Consider the following 12,548-nt stretch of genomic DNA (forward strand, 5'->3'; position numbering starts at 1 on the left):
GGGGTAGCTGCGAGCGCTTCCTTCTTCCGCGTTGGTGCATTGCGCATGCACAGTAGAGCGAAAAGACGAACTCAAACAACAAAGTCGACTTTTCACTCTAATTCCCATGCGCCGGCCTAGGTATTTCGCCGTAGAAGAAACGCAGAAGAAGGAAGCACTCTGCTACAGGTACCCCGGCCTGGTGCAGTTTTGTCCGAACAGGGGCACCAGCACGGGGTACAAGGTAAGTGATTAAAGTCACTTGGGGGTGCCTAACATTTTGGCACCCCCAAGTGACTTAGCCTTTCCTTCTCCTTTAAATCACAATATGGTAAAAATATGTAGTAACCACAATAATTTCTGATGTTCTAAAATGTCTTTTATCGGTCATATGAAAATATCACAATTGCTTTCGAAAAGTCACAAAATTTTTGTGCCATAAAGTTCATTAAGTCACGAAAACCTTTCTGGCTTTGACGCCTTCCATGTCTGGCTTTGGAAGCCTTCCATAGGATTCAATGGGACTCGACAGATCAAACTGAAAAGATAGTCCTGAGAAAAGTTTAACCAAAGCTATAAAGACTTCCAAAATGTTCGTTATCTTAGCGCAAAATCCAATTTTTTTTTACAAACTTTTCCCATACATTCTGAAATGTTCTATAAGTTAAAAAAAAGTTCGGCAAAATACGAAATTATCTCAAAATTGTTTAGAAAATGGGCCCCTTAGACTACTAGTAGATTTGATTCTAATAGGAATTGCTTGCAGACAGGCAAATGTTGCAAGCTCAGGGTGAAAATTGTGTAATATATTATTCTCTTACAGCGGGATGCAGAACGCTTTGTCCTGATGATTGTTTGCACTGACCACAGAATTAATCTCAAGTACTTTATACGCACACTTGTACCTTCTGCCTACAGTAAGATGCAATAGCCTCCAACAGTGCCTAGTATTTACACAGAAACACTATTTATAACACAAGTGTATATCCTTCTATAAACAGGCTTGGGGTTTGTATTTTCTTTTGTAAAGAAAAGAAAGGACATAATTTTGCATTATAGAATAATGAATACAGTGTATGAAAAAAATTCTGTTTTACCATTCAAAGGCATAACAACTTGTGTAATGTAAATCTGAGCAATTGCCTATTTAAAACAAATATTTTAATTTTATTTTGTGTGTACAACAATTTTGTGTGCCACACAGGGCAGCAAAGAAGGCATTAAATACAGACAGACTTAGGTTGAATATATTAGGCAAGATGCTGCAGAACATGTGTAATACTTTATTCAATGCTGTCAGCGGGGTGAAAGTGTTGAATGCTGCACTTTTAAGCTAAATACATACAAAGCATGAAGTTGCACTGGCACATAAGCTGATTGGTCAGATACAGTGTGCCCACAAATAAATTAATAAAAGAGGAGAGCACTCTAATGCAGAATTATTACTGCAAAATGCTTTATTGCTGACTACCAAACAGCAATAAGGCATTCCACAGTAATAGAGTGCTCTCTTCTTTTGTTAATTTATTTGTGGATGCACTGTCTGAATTACAGGAGGTCTGAGAGGACTGATGCACATTCATTTGTTATTCTAGTAGAGTGCTGAAATCGCTAAAACGTTGGTTAGATACAGTGTGGGGCAGCCCCATATATGGCCACTGTCATTTTGTCATTTGCCCATTTCACTTTTTGTGTATGAGGCTCTCCATGTCAACTGTGCCAGTTTGAATTGCTTGCTGTCTATGTATCTACTTTGTGGTACATGCCAGCATGTCAAATATAGAAGAAACACCTGTATAGTCCACATAGTCTTTCGCTGCATTTTGCTGTTTTGTGGTTCTTGGAATCATATCTTTTTGGTTCATTCAAGTGATTTATAAATGAACATTTGCCCCTGTGTTTTAATGTATGGGCTTTATGTATATTTTACATTTTTAGGCAGAAAATTGTACTAAAAGGCCACTAACTTAGTAAAAACCATTTAGCTCATTTACAGAAATCTGTTAAAAAAGACATAAATGGAATACAAATGTGCAAAACTAAGAATAAAAATAAGCAGAGGCCATGTGCTGCAATACAGAGGGGGGCAGTGCCCCCTGATACTGTGCAACTCATTCTGGAGTTATTAACATTTATTATTATTAACATTTATTTATAAAGCGCCAACATATTCCGCAGCGCTGTTTTTATCGAATGTGAGGAGCACAGTGCAGCTATTCCCCAGGCAGAAGTGATGCCTGAATGAGCACTAAGGGGTATACTCTTGTAAATGATCCCATTTGTCAACCCACACATCAACTTTTCTTTTCCATCTTGTTTAAGTCTGAGGAGTTACTATAGTGACCCACATAAGCACCTTTGTGAGATAACGTGCCAGTTATAATGATTGACAGTATGTCCTCAAGGAGAGATAAGCAAGGCTGTAGCATGGATGCCTAGTAATAATGGCAACTTGAGAAGATATGGAAACAACTACAACAACAATAAAAGCTGTTGGATTCATGCAATTATTTAAAGAACATTTTATGGCCTATTATACTACCTGTGTAGAAATATTTTGTTAATCTATATTTCCAGACAAAGTTTCAAAACAAAACTACTGGAGTAATTCTGAAAGCTTATATGTAGCTTATAGAGAGTGTAAATACTGTAATTTTCTTTTCGGATATATCCCAAAGATACAAGGACCGCTGAGCAAAGCAAAAGAGGATGAATGAATGAATGAATGCTATTTCATATTCTAATTATTTTAATTAATGACATCATTTTTAAATGAAATAAATTATTTAAAAGTCTGGTCACACCCTGTCAGTGTTCCACTTCTCTTACTGGCTATGTGTTGTTTCTTTGCTAATCCACTAAACCACCCAGTTCCATTCCAATTACAGAAACTTTGTCCTAGTTGCAGAGCCCTTATCATATATAATGTACCTCCCCAAGACTAGAACTGCATTGAAAAATATAAATTTTTTTTATTCTAACTGTTAGTCTAGAGGGCACATTTATTAACACTTGAGGTCTTAAATAAATGTATTCTGTAGCCTACGGCAAGCTAATGGAGGTTCTGTTTTATTTATAAGTGCTGTACTGATCTATATATTGCAATTCAAGTTTTTGTGATTCGAAACTCTGTGATTTTTTATATTTAGGATACCATGAATTAAAAAAAATCAGAAGTTTCAACCACCATCATCTGAGATGCCATTAAAATCCATGGGGATCAGAGATTCTGAAATTTGGCATGTGGATAATCATGTCTTTTTTCCCTTGTGTATATCTCCCAAATCTTCAAATGGCTTGAAATGGATGGAAAGCTACAATTTTGAAAATGACCAAAATAAAATTCTGTTATTAAACACGATGATGATTTGTGATTTTTGCTTAATATGTTCAGATTCGTGGAAAATCAAAGTTGCGATTGCTGTCGTCACAATGGAGATTAAACATGATCATGACCATGACTACACAAATCTTGACATGCCCCTAACTGACCTTTAGTTGTACAGCTGAACTTGAGTTTGAATGGTTACGTAAATCATTTTAGTATCAGTAAAAGTGGCCTGAGCACACTGTGTCTGCATTGGGCTAAATGAAGTTCCTGTTCAAAAACAGTTATTTGGAAGAAAGTGGTACTTGACCATTTGCCCAGTGTCATAGAGACTGCAAACAAATTATTTACTTTCTCTCAAGGCCGAGCAGCAAACAAATTAGTTAACATTACATTAGTATCTGAAAAAACATGGTTTCATAGGTTCATTTATGGTTAAAATGTTATGTTTGTTATTTTATTTAATGATTTAGTCATGGTGTGCATGGTAATGCTCCATTTTAATTAGAAAATATAACTATAGAAAAGAAAAACTGTACTTTTTTAAAAAAACATTTAGGTGGCTATTTAATAATATGTTCAAAGAAAAGGTAAGCTATAATTACTGGGGGTGTCAATATTTTAGGTACCCCCATAGTTATCACCATTATCATAAAAAGTGCGTCTCTCAGGTTGGAGATTGGAAATACTATCCCATATTCATTGATATAATGATGTATACCTAAAACAGGACCTCAGCAGATAAGCTTACGCTAGCTAATCTGGACAAAAGGCATCTACTCAGGAATATTATGAATCATAGGAATCTTTTTGCAGGAGAGCTTACTCATATCAGAAAAGGTAACTGTACCTTCCAGATAAATAACTACAAAGATGTCCCAGAAATCTCTGAATGCATTATAAACAAAATGTTGAAAGGTAACCCGAAAGTAAGGAATTATGTAAAAAAATAATTATGCACTAGGTATATATGGGTTAAAAGTTGTTTTATGGTTGCACTCCTGACTTGGCCGTCCACATCCGTTCACATCATTGTTCCTTAGACCTGGAATGTAAGGAGGCAACATATAGAGGGCCTGATTCACTAAAGGGCGATAAAACGTGCGCTATTTTTATTGTGCGCTAAAATTTTTACCACGGCTTAATTTTGCCGATTTTTCGCACGATTCACTATAAGCATACTCGCGCTTTTTTACGCGTGATATTGCATGCGTTATTTAACTTGCGAAGACTATTTCAATGCGGTATTTGCTGGTACATGTGCTAAATTACGCCAGCGAATAGTCACCGCATATGAATAGTAGCTTAGGAATAGTGTATAAAAATTGTCGCCGCATATAAATGGTGTATATAAATATTAGCCACATATAAATGGTAGCATATAAATGGTATCAAATAAATAGTAGATGCTTATAAATAGTAGCCACTAGTGATGAGCAAATGTGTTCTGGTTATCTTTAGTGAAAAATTAGCAAATCTTTCGAAAGATCCACGAAACGGCAAAAATGTTGTGCGGGCAAAAAAATTGTTGCTGTGACTATTATTTTTTGACGCTTGTATAAATTTTTGTATGTGCGGTGAAACATTTCATCACTTGTAGCCAAATATAAATAGTCGCGCAAATGAACGCACGCCATGTTAGCCATACACGCCAATACTTGCAGAAAATTACTGTATTAAAAATGAACATTTCGCTGCAAACTGGCGGCTGCGTCACTCTAGGGGAAACACATACTTGAATAAATAACACTGTAAGTCCATATTTTATTGCAAAAAATCATTTACTGTACTTTTGTATAATTTTTCGCCTGCCTGTAGTAGGTGTTAATTTTCGCATAGCCAAATGCGATATTTAGCGCGCAAAAGTTATAGTGAATCATGCGATCGTATTCTTTTCAGCGCGGAAATTAATGCATGCGGTAAAACTAGTGCAAGAAATAACCCATGCGAAAATGGCGATTTTTCGCACGCGATAATACTATGGTGAATCGCGTGCAAATTATTTTGCGTTTTTTAACTCAAAAAAGCGTGCGATAATTTTTATCGCACTTTAGTGAATCAGGCCCAGAATGGATGGGGGGTGGTGTATCCCACTGAGGATGTATATATCCATGAACAAAGGAGAGTCAGTCAGTATTAAAGATACTTAAAAATGTCACTTTGGTGAGTGGTGGTTGTTGATCATAGAACCTACACAAATGTATTAAAGATACAAAATATTTAACACAGAACAATAGTCAAAACAATTTAAACAAGTCTAGTATTCAAAAGGACCATGTTATGTTCTAGAGGCCATTTCCCAGTTCTCCCCTTAGCAAATCTTTACCAGGTTGTAGGCTCCTCTAAAATCAAGTCTGAAAAAAACTTTAGCACTCATCAGATGTTTAAAACATTTAGTGATAATAGATGAGGTATACAGTACATGCTTATATTTTAAAAAACCCTATTTTGAGTTAACCTTGTGGTAATCCTTGAGTTTATGTTGGATAAATACATTATGCCAAACAGAACCACCAGGTAAATGATCTATTGGGCAGTAATAAATTCTATGCAGAGGTAACAACTCAGGGCATAGATTGGGGCATTATGTTTTCTGATAAAAACACAGAGCAGAAATGGTTGTCTTTTAAAATTATATTAAATCATTACTGTTCTCAATTTATTCCATTAATAAGAAAAAGTAGAAGTGTTAAGAATCACCCTATGTGGCTTAACTCTGAGATAAAGAAGTTAATAGGGAAAAAAAGGAAAGCTTTTAAGAGATATAAGTCAGAGGGGACAGAAGCTGTGTTTAATGAATATAAACACTATAACAAGTGTTGTAAAACAGCAATCTGGAAGGCAAAGATAGAAAATGAGGAGCGCATTGCGGCCGAGGCCAAGACTAACCCCAAAAAGTTTTTAAGTATATTAATAGTAAAAAGATGCAGGTTGAGGGTGTGGCCCCATTGAGTTATAGTAACAATATGGTTACAGCAGATACAGAAAAGGCAGATGTGCTTAACCAGTTCTTTTCTTCTGAGTGCCAAGTCCCACCCAATAGCTGCACTGTTGTCTCAACTTCAACTACTCAGTGGTTGGCACAGGATATGGTGCTTAAAGGGTTACACAAGATAAATGTAAACAAGGCACCTGGGTCAGATGGAATACACCCTCGGGTACTGAGAGAGCTAGGGTCAGATTTACAGTGGCCCTTGTTTCTGATATTCTCAGGCTCACTCTCATCAGGTATAGTACCTATGGACTGGAAGAAGGCGAACGTCATTCCTATATTTAAAAAGGGAGTAAGATCTCAGCCTGGCAGTTATAGGCCTGTAAGTTTGACATCCGTGGTGAGAAAGTTATTCGAAGGCTTGTTAAGGGATCACATACAAAATTATGTACTGGAGCATGGCATTATGAGCAGTAATCAGCATGGCTTTATGAAGGACAGGTCATGTCAGACCAATTGAATTGCTTTTTATGATGAGGTAAGTAAGAAGCTGGACAGTGGGGATGCAGTAGATATAATCTATTTGGATTTTGCCAAAGCATTTGATACTGTTCCCCACAAACAACTGCTTTCTAAACTAAGGTCTATTGGTTGTTTGCACATGGATAGAAAACTGGCTACAGGATCGGGTACAGAGGGTGGTTGTTAATGGCACATTCTCTACTTGATGTAAGGTTTTCAGTGGGGTCCCTCAGGGTTCTGTACTGGGTCCACTTTTGTTTAACTTGTTCATAAATGACTTAGGGGAGGGTACTATAAGCAATGTATCAGTGTTTGCAGATGACACAAAACTCTGCAGACCAGTTGACCAACTGGCAATCTGGGCAGCTAAGTGGCAGATGAGATTTAATGTGGATAAATGTAAGGTTGTGCACCTGGGATGTAAAAATATGCAAGCCACTTATACCCTTAATGGGACTGCACTAGGCAAATCCATAATGGAGAAGGACCTTGGAGTCCTTGTAGATAATAAACTTGGCTGTAGCAAGCAATGCCAGGCAGCAGCTTCAAGGGCTTCCAGAAGTATGTGTGGCATCACTTCCAGGTATGGGGGGGGGATGCCCCTGAGCACCCAAGCTATCAGGCTGTCAGCTTTGCAAAAGTCCAAGTGTTTGTTAGGGAGTAGATTAATTTTGTCACAGATAGAGGATATAGTTATTGGAGCAAACTGAAAAAGATAGAGTGACTTTTTTCTGAGTGCAATGTAAGTTCTGTGGAGACCAAGTTAATAAGGAGAATGAGTTTGCCGAGCCACAGTAAGCCCAAAATTACAGGAAAGAGGGGAGAAGGGACCACATCAAAGTTCAAAAAACCCTAATATAGAGAGGAGTCTTTTAAGTTGCAGAGGACTAGAATTTGTTGAAGCCATTCGGGCTTGTTTTCCCACTGTAGAAAGAGGCAAACAGTAAAAAGAGCAGCAGCGTACAGGGCAACACATTAAAATAAATAGGATTTTCATCCTGTGTTGGGTTGGTAGGGTTTTTAAGGAGAAATCACCTCAACTAAAGCAGAGATTCCATTTTTGGCACCAAAGGCTTTTTTCGAAAAACAGTGGTAACCTTATTGCACAATGCTAAAAAATTAGCACAGGTAGAAGGAGAATGAGCTGTCAACCAAGGGATGGTTAAATCACCTAGTGGATTCAGTGTAGAGAGGAACTCATAAGCACCTCACACTAACAAAAGCTTCCCAATGTTAAGTCAGGTGGTTACTGTAGGGAGGTATAGCCTGTGGCCAATAGAAATCAGATTGAGTTAACCAGGGAGTGAGCAGGGCAGGTAGTCTGGGTTGAGGTAGGTAGAAAAAAAACAATCAATGGAGTCAGGAATCAAGTTGGATTAGAATCAATAGCTCAGTAATCAAAATACAGGATGCAATGGGCTTAAGACCAATATAAATTAGCAACTAGCTAAGGTCACTTGGTCTCTAAATAAGGGTCTGGATGGCAATATGCAGGCGCTCAGATGAAAGCAGCAACTGTCAATTGTGTAATTGTGTCATATTGTACTGATGCATATGCAACTATGCTGCTGAATCCCTAGAGGCAAAACTGAGGAGGCCCAGACTTAAGGTTAGTTATGAGAAATTCCTGGATTTGGTGCATCCCTACTTTAGATACTCTTGAAAACCCAGCTAGAAGCTCTGTGGAATTTGAAGATAAGTGCTTATTAGTTGTCCTAGATATTGTTGGAACTATGGCGCATTCTAACTAAAGGGCAAAAGATACAATATGGAGTATTTTCACCATAAATAAAAATTAGCAGAAAAAACCTGGCATCGTTCAGATTTAAATTTCAAATCGGCTTTAACATTGGATGGATGCAGAAAAAGGACAGAAGTTGCCTGAAATAACCAATAAAAATTTCAAGTTACAAAAAAAAAAAAAAAAGAAAGAGGACTGAAGTAAGCAGTAATAATAAATAAAGCAGATTCCATTTGCAAACAACATTCATGTACAGCGGTGTTGGAAACGGGTTGGTAAGTCCTCATTGTGCCATTTTATTTGTCCTGTCAGGCAGGATGCAGCTGGAGCTTCCTCTCTGTATACCCTTTCTATTGGACAGGGGAGAGTGTGTGTTCAGAAAGGGACATTTAATGTTTCTTCTGTTCTGTACAATTAAAGTTAAGCCTTGTCGAGAGAAAGCCCTGTTAAAGGAGAACTAAAACAAAGAGGTAGGGTAGAATATGTTTTAGCTGTAAAAATCTATGAATCCAAAGATTCCCCCACTAGCTTCCCATCTTTTTTCAGGTTATCTGCAAACATCCTCTATTACTGTCAGTTACCTGAGTTTTGGGACTGACTAACTTGAAATATACTGTATATATAAAATCTAAAAGTCACAATATAAGGCTGAAAATAAAGTAAATAATTCAAATTCTCATTACCTGGCAACTACAAAACCAGTACCATTTTCACCCTAATTTAATAACCAGCCCTTTAGCATCAGCTTCTGATGAATGGAAGCATTTTTGTGCTGCTATGCACTCTGTGTAACTCCACACCAATGCTGTGCCTGTCAATGGAACTATAGGAAGGAGTATATGACAGCGGATGTGCTTTCAGATTAAATACATGGGCAGAGTAAAACAGATGATCTGCTTTGTGTGCCCCTACCCTATGTTTTGTGCAAGGACTGTTCCATACTTGGAGCGGGGACAGCTGCCCTAAATGAGACCTAAATGTCCTGTAATAATTGCTTCTGGATGCATAAGCGTTTATTTTACCTTTTCAATGCTTCAGCAAAAGTGCTAGGGCTAAACTTCATGGAAGTTTTTTAAGGGTATCAGATCAACAAAACGCATCCTACAGATGTAGTTGTGTGGGTCACAATTTAATGGGACTGATACAGAAATCTGATGTGTAAACTACAAGAAAGGATTGCCATCCTACACAACACACCTGTCAGAAGTGAACACTGCATGCTGCGTCTTGATCTGACTATAAAACATCTGATGGTGTCTGACAGACTTGTTTTCTCATTGAAATACACTGACTGTTGGCTGTAGATGCAGGAACAAAACACACCAACTTACTTTATCTAATCCGACTTTACATTACAGCCTATGGAGATCAGATTTTGTAGGATCCTATAAAATCTTGTGCTGTTGCATGGTGTTGCATAACAAGATCAGGCAAAATCTGCCCCACAAAACCTGATCAAAATCTGCCATGGCGTTTAGCCCTAATGGGAGAAGTGTATATTAGGGCATTGCCCTAGTTCTGTTTTCTCTGTTTTATAACAGAGAAACCCCTAATATACTAATCACTGTAATCTGATCCTGCAAAACGTATGAATAAATACCAATATGCTATGCTGAAATTGAAATCTAGCTTCAAACTGTTCTTCTCTTTCTGCATCATTTGACATTCTGGGAGGGGAGGAGGGACTAAAACACTGATGGTTAAAAATCGTAACAACTTATCCACAGTTTACAGACAGCATGTAGGAACTACATGATCCACAATGCATTGCACTGCAATGTAATTTTCCTTATTCACATCACATGTGCAGAAAATTGTGAGATTTGGAGCATGCAGGCTGAAAGCAGGCTGAGCAGTTGTCAACTACTGTTACATTTTTTTCAATCTCAAAGTAGTCAGCCAGATCAGCAGGAGAACAGGGGCCAGGTTTAGGTAACTGTTCCAACCCATATTATTACATTAAAAAAATCAAGAAAAGGCTGCATAAATTCAAATTGATGTATATTAGTTGCTTGAAATAATGTTTACTTTTTAAAAAGCTTTAGTTATGTTTGGGTGGAGTTCCCTTTAATGATCTTTTTTAAATAATCGGAAAATCTTTGCAGCATGTTCAAGTAAGAACTATGCAGAAACATCGCGTGTCTCGTCCTGCACCATATGTTTGTTCAATAGTATAGCAAGGACGGCAGGGCAACAACCTTAGTTATTTATATTCAAAACACACCTTTTTTGTCCTTGATCCTCTCCAAAGTTTTCTATTTATTCAATCATTACATAAAATGTTATGGACCATTAGAGACGAAACTTTAATTCCAGGAAGCTTGCCTTTTAATGTATCTGTTGTACATAATATTAATCAATCTATTCAAACAGCCAGTGTGTAGCCAGTGTGTAGCCAGTGTGTAGCCAGTGCGATAGAATGTAAAAAGATTTTATTTTTAACATTTAATAAAACTCTCTCTTTATTTCCATTTTAAAACCCTGTACAGGTATAGGATTCATTATCCAGGATCCTGTTATCCAGAAAGTTCTAAATCAAGAGAAGGCCACCACCCATAGATTCCATTATAAGCAAATAATTCTAATTTTTAAAAATGATTTATCTATCTCTGCAAATGCATTGAAGTCAATAGGCGTTTTTCACAGCTAGAGCGCTAATGTTTTTAGCCATTTTTTCTCACTCCAAATACACTGAAATCAATGGGTGTTTCTTCTCAAGTTTTTTCTTACTCCAAGTGAATGGGCGTTTTTTTTCATACTTTTTTTGGTGAATTTTTGTTGCATACTGTATATATATATATCTACAATAAGTGCTAGCAAAGCAGCATTATAGAGCTCATTTACTGCACATAAGAAGACTTCTGTTATTTCTTGAAACAGTTCTTCTAGTTCTATTTATCTGTGCAGGCTGCTGCTGGAAGTGTAATGCGAGTGTGTTTGCACATCCATGCTCCATAGGCTTATAAACACAAAGCACACCTCCGGTTTCTGATTGGCTACAGTCTAAAAACACCTTCAGATGAAGATTCAATTTAAAAAAAAAGCACAAAAAAATAAAAAAAAGAGATTCCCTAAAGGTACAGTTACAGATGCTGCAAATTGGGTAGGCTACACAGAGTACCGTAGCTACACAAAATAAATGCCTTATTATATATTTATTTAAATGCTTAAACTCTTGAAAAGAACTACAGCAGAATTAATACAAAATTAATGCTTCCACAAAATCAGAATGTGCGTTTTCCTGTGTAACTTTTACAAAAGCACCCATCCCACAGTCCCAGAGTGCCCTTTTATCACTTACTGTATATTTTCTATTTTTAAGCCCAGATGTTTTTAGTCTACAATTCCCAGCGTTCTCCACAACTTCTGGATGTTGCAGTTGAACAACTGCATTTCCAATTTGAAACACTCTAGTATGTAGTATGTTATCTTCATAAACATAGGCTGCTGTATTTATATCTGCACAAGTTAAGTTGTCTGTGTGCGGGGACTGAGGGTAGGTTTGGGACCACCTGCTATCAGATATCGGAAATCTGAAAATTCAGCTTCTGCATGCTACAACTAATTCTGCAGTTTTTATTCATTGTTATGTGTATCTCTGTTAGCATTGGGCATTCACTGTGTGTTCCCAGCAAATGCTTGAAAGCTATAGATCCCTGGAAAATGGCTGAACAGATCTGCTCGGGGGGAGGGAAACTGCTGTTCTAGGGATGACATTTTTTTTTTTTTTGCTTCTACATGTACCTGTATGTAGGTGTGTAGGACATAAATTAAGTTCATAGTTAAATTTTAATATTTAAAAGATCCTGTTCAAGGTCAAAAAATCACTGCCCATTGAAAACACTTTTTACATTTTTTTTTAGTTTAGTAAAAACATACATTTAATAAAATGCTGCAGGGATAATTTATGGCCACAATTTCAAGATGTTTTTTTCCCAGAATTCCATCCTTGTTGTGATCCATAGGGGATGTTGAGCCTGATGCCATTGCAAGTGATGCAGAAAAATTAGCGGAATTACAATTGCACTTCATCGCAAATCAGACAC

Source organism: Xenopus tropicalis, chromosome 4 (genome assembly GCF_000004195.4).
Source record: "Xenopus tropicalis strain Nigerian chromosome 4, UCB_Xtro_10.0, whole genome shotgun sequence".
NCBI classification, from domain to species: domain Eukaryota; kingdom Metazoa; phylum Chordata; class Amphibia; order Anura; family Pipidae; genus Xenopus; species Xenopus tropicalis.